The sequence below is a fragment of the Frankliniella occidentalis genome, unplaced genomic scaffold (assembly GCF_000697945.3).
Source record: "Frankliniella occidentalis isolate FOCC.00 unplaced genomic scaffold, Focc_3.1 Scaffold68, whole genome shotgun sequence".
NCBI classification, from domain to species: Eukaryota; Metazoa; Arthropoda; class Insecta; order Thysanoptera; family Thripidae; genus Frankliniella; species Frankliniella occidentalis.
The window spans coordinates 542,589-547,808 of NW_026267198.1; the positions used below are offsets into that span (position 1 = coordinate 542,589).

A 5,220-nucleotide genomic window follows, 5' to 3' on the forward strand; every position below is an offset into this window, starting at 1 on the left:
AGTCAGGTAGTGCAAAAATGTTTACAAAGATACGGGCCTCCGGCCCGTCAACGCCCGTCACTTCGACTAATCATGCAGGGTTGTACATTTTTTCGCTTATTTTCGTCAAAAACACCCTCTAGCGCCTCAACGGTTTGAGCTAGAGCAAAACGGACAAAATTTTCGCCCAAGTGGGCTCTACTTTGATGAGTTACCCCTTGGGAATCCATAAAAAAAATATTTTTAAATAACGTCATTTTTGGGACCTGTTGTTTTTGATTTTTTTAAAATCCAATTTTTGAGCTAGAATGCTCATCTTCGAACTCGATCTGTCTTTTTATGATACAAAACGACCCTGAAAATCCCAGGTCGCTCGCTCAATTCGTTTTCGAGTTTTCGTGCGGACAGATACACAGACACACAGACACACAGACACACAGACACACAGACACACAGACAGACAGACAGAAAAAGTTTTTTCCGACCAGACGGAGTAATAGGCTTCGCTAATCGCTCAGCCAATTAATATCATGGACGTGCAAACCTGTTTCTAATTCCATTTCATGTTTTTCCCCTTTTTTTGGTCGCTTTGGCGAGGTGCCGTGACACCGCCCCTGGCGCCCGACGAACGAAGCTATCACGGGACGCGCGCCCTCTCTGCCTGACACATCACCGGCATCAGAGGTAGTCTGTCCTGTCGCGTGCTGTCGCCCGTCGGTCTCAGTTTTCGGTTGTTATTTTTAGGAAGCAAACGATCTGTGTGTTTACCTCATAATCATCAGCATGAACAACAGGCCACTTTTAGGACCTCCAAAAGATTGCTGAGGTAATATGAAAGCTTACAAACACCAGTTTGTAAAACGTCGATAACCTAACCTAACCTGCGTACCGTCAAAGTGTCATATTCCGGACAAATTTGACCGTTTTTCCTCAATATTTCTAAAACCGGTAGGGGTATGAAAAATTCCAGCGGATTCTAGAAACTAGGCGCCAAGATACATATTTTCCATCTGGAGAGGTAATTTTCTTTGCGCCAGTTCACCTGCACAAGCCTCTGAAAAACCGTCCGGATTTAAACCCGAAGCCGGGGCAAATCCGGACAGTCCCTATTTTTGCTAATAAATGGCAATTGAACAGGTCGATATGCCAATGCTGCACTGCAGCTGCGTGCCAGTACACACCAACTTAACCCGTAACTGCGGAACCAGAGTGATATTGAAATTTTCGAGGCAAAATTGGCCCATTTCAGAAGTTAAGCAACTTCTGCAAAAGTCAGTGCTATTTCAGTAGAAGGACATTGGCTTCGCAAAATACGCCATAAGAATGTGTACAACAATCTTTACCTCACAGGACTTTGTCAAAATTGAAAATTTAGTGCATTTTTAACTAAGATTTGTAAGTGAGAGATCGAGTGACATACCGCACAATCAATATGACGCGCCAAAGTCCGCAGGATATGAAAAATTTTCGACTTCAGCGTAGTGACGTTAAAGATGTATCTAGTGACAGCGGCTAGCATTGGTGCTATGCGGCACACGCATTGAAGTACCGCTTCACAGTGTGTGTACTGGTCGGGTCCTATTATTCAAATTGCACTGCTCTGGGCGGCTCTAAAATATGAAACTACTAACTATTTAAATCTCCAGAGCCTCCCGGAAAAGTATCTATCTAAATTATTAACCTACACTGTGAAATTTGCTGTAAAAAAGCAAAAAAGCAGTGTCCGGATTTACCCTGCTGGTCCGGAATTAGACACTTTGACGGTATTCTCTGTCAGTCCGTGTTCAGTCGTTTCGGTTCTAGCTAGCTATGTCATGTTTTATCCAAACCATGATTTTCTTATTGCTCATGTGTGTTTCAATTTTTGCAGTATTGAAATGGCTGCTCGGTCAGGCACGAGGGAGGGGGGTGTCATGGTGTATGAAATGACCGAGGACGAGTACACGAACCCGGGTGATCTGATGGACGAGGTCGTCGACGCAGTTGCGAAGGAGGGAGTATTTATTGTAAGTATGGTGCTTCTCCATCACTATCGTTTCTGTAACTTTCGTTTTCATGTTTTTACTACCGTTGCTTTTTGTTTGGATTTTGCATGTGCCTCTCAGGCGAGGCTCAAGACGTGGACAGCAGGTGATGGCAGGAGGAATGTGATCACCATCAAGGAGGCACTGGCCAAAGATAGTCTGTTGAATGTTTTCCACCCGGATTGGCTCCTGAGGGTAACCATCATCCAGGAATCTGTTTTTTTCATCGATCCCATCCACAAAGAAACGTCTCGGCGAAAGCTAGAGAGGCTGCAGAGTACGGTCCAGAAATGGATTCTTGATGATTCGTGCCAAGCTGCAGAAGAAACTTTCCTGTAAGTTATGAATCGAGACTGTAATCTTCGTTTAACGCAGTTGTTCGCTATTCACACTCGAAGCTAGCTATGGTCATGTCGCACAAAGGGCATCATTACTGTCCTCAACTCACATTTCATATACATGCGTTGCTACAGGAATGGTGCCAATGCGATGGGGAAATACCTCAATAAACTGCTGTCCACACTGGAAGACAAAAACATACACGTGCTGTCTGTTCAGAATGTCAAGCTTCAGGAGCCTCTGCATACCACCGCTGGGGCCTCAATGGCAGCAATGAAGCACAACCTTCACCTGCTCAATAGTAAGAAAACAGTCGACGGCATCAACACGCCAACGGTCTACATTGGTTTAGAGAATTCTACCTTTAACTGTCACACTGAAGATATGAAATTTTGCGCCATAAACCGGCATTATGCTGCGAAACCCAACGTGTGGAATGTTTCGTTCTTGTTGTTATGTTCCTGTTTCTGGCCTTATCCGTTGCTAATGCTTTTACTTACATTCGTCATCAGGTTCTGTATCCCACCCCGGTATTATAAGGCTTTTGTAGAGTTCGTCTTAACGCTCCCGTTGACTGATATATTTAAAAACCTAAACTGTTTCCTTGAACACAATAAACTGTGGTTAGATCCTCGGAGGGTACAGCAAGCTGGCATACCCGTGTTTACTGTGAGTTCCAGTGTAACTGCTGTGGCCAACACTTTTCTCATATAACTGACTGCTGCACAAAATTGTATCCGTTAGGTGTCCAATTCATTGGCCTCACCTTGTACATATTTGCCAACAGATTGTCCAGAAGCCAGGCGATATCCTATACTTGCTGCCATACACAATTCACAGGGGCGTGAACACTGGAATTAATTATAACGAAGCAATGAACTTTGTGTGTAAGTCGTGGGTTCTCCAAGGCATGCTGGTCCGCAAGAGGTGTACCTGTATTTCGTGAGTACACTTTTTTTCCTAATTCCATCAGAAATGATAACATTGGCATTCAATCTGTGCAGATGCATTAAAGTACATCATGATTTATGACTTTTCCAGTGACTGGTCCTGCGAATCTGAATTGAAATCACATCTACCACTCATGGGAGCAGAGAAAGAGCTCTTGTCTGCCTTGAAGGCTGGCAACACCAGTGGCATCGATTTGGCCTTGCGACATACGAAACCTCACCTCCACCCTGGGTTCTGTTCGGCTGGAGCAGAACAACGTGGTGAACCTGCCCCAGGGTGTAGTGGCGAGAGTGCCCCAAAATACAGAGACACGATAAGGATTAAAAATGGTCTGCAGTGTCCCTTCGGAACCTGCTCCAAGAAAATCATGTACTATGGTGAAGGTGCGAAAACCTCTTTAATTAACCACATCAACGAAGTACACTATGTAGATGTACGCCAGACCACGTCTCGCGTAACAGGCTTCGCGATATCTCACGAAACACTGTTGCGCTGCGACGCGCCTGGCATACATCTAGCTAGGCCTGCGGCGCTGACACCAGAGTCGGGTATCGCCAAAATGAACGCAAAGATACGGGTGTGCGTCGTGTAGGCACCTGCAGATGGAGAGACGTCAGGTGGTTAGGGAAGGGCCGGGACGACGCACCAGCTGCAGCCCGCACTACTTACCTTGACCCTCCTTGGGCAGGCGAGCCACCCTCCACACGATGGACCGGTGCTGGTGCTCGTACTTGGCCTGGCCGGAGGTGACCTCGAGAAGCGACGGCTCCATGGTGTCCACGGTGCCGAGGAAGCGCTCGATGCCCTTCACCTTGCCGGCTCTGCGGACATCGGAGGTCACGTTCAAGACAAGTGCTGAACACGTATAGACTAAAATTTCTAATTGAAAATTAAAGGGGACCATTGAAATGCAGTTGTATTATTAAGTGTATTGAGTATTTAAAAACTTGTCAATGGTTATGTTTAAAAACCTCAACATTTCTTTGAATCTTCAAATATTTTCTTGAAAAATTTCATCGATTTTTTAGTAAATTAATTTCTGGGGGGCAAACTTCCTTGGAGTCCGCTGCCTGCGCCTGCAGTATGACGTACCTTCGGTGGGTGGACTTGACGGACCACGGACCCGTAGCGGAAGTGCTTCTCTACCCGGAACAGGTATATCCAGCACTCCGGAATCAGGAAGCGAATGGAGATGTCTTCGCAGGGAATTTGTCCGTACTTCCGGCTGGAGAATCCTGGAACTAGGACGTTCGCCCGGAGCTCGACCTGCGGACAGCCGCGAGGGGGGCGGTCAGAGTGGGGGACAGCTTGTGTGTCGAGTGTGCCGTAAAGTGAAGGAAACCTTTGTTAAAGCTGCCCGACAAGAAGCCGTGAGCGTCTCAAAGCACCCCATGCGTTTAGTAGTCCCCACGCCGGACGTACCTTGTTGCCCGTGACACACATGGTGGTCTTGAGCTGCAGGGGCAGCTCCCTGTTCCTGGGCGGGCGCACCCTGAAGCGCATCAGCTCGATGTAGCACGCGTCTGGCGGCTTGAACCTGGAGAGTCGTGTTAGTGGTTAGTGCATGCAAGTGGGCGGGCGGGGGCGACGACGGGGCTGTCCCGAGGGGTACTTTACTTTAAATTCAAGCGTACACCGGTTTTTCTTTTTTCTCAATTTTTCGACATTCCCTGTTTTTTTTCTGTTTGTTTTTAGCAGACGGCTCGCCCCGAAAGCCCCCGCCGCCCCCGAAGTAGTCGTTCGCGGGTGGAGCTGACGGGGCAGAGTTGAGCGCATTGACCGCCGCCGTGTGCGAGCCGAAGAGGTTCATGATCTCGGCCGTCTTCTTGGGCCCGCCGTTGGCGGTGGGCACGCCGAACAGGTCGCTCTGGTCGTGCTGCGGTACAGGCTCGGGGGCTGGTGCGGGGGTGAATGTGGGAGGAGGGGG

The 5,220-nt window shown here is 47.8% G+C and overlaps 1 pseudogene; it reads right to left on the reverse strand.

The window, feature by feature from the left end:
- Positions 1-3,082: 3,082 nt before the first annotated feature.
- Positions 3,083-4,857, reverse strand: LOC127749603 (protein stoned-B-like; annotated as a pseudogene).
- Positions 4,858-5,220: the final 363 nt, after the last annotated feature.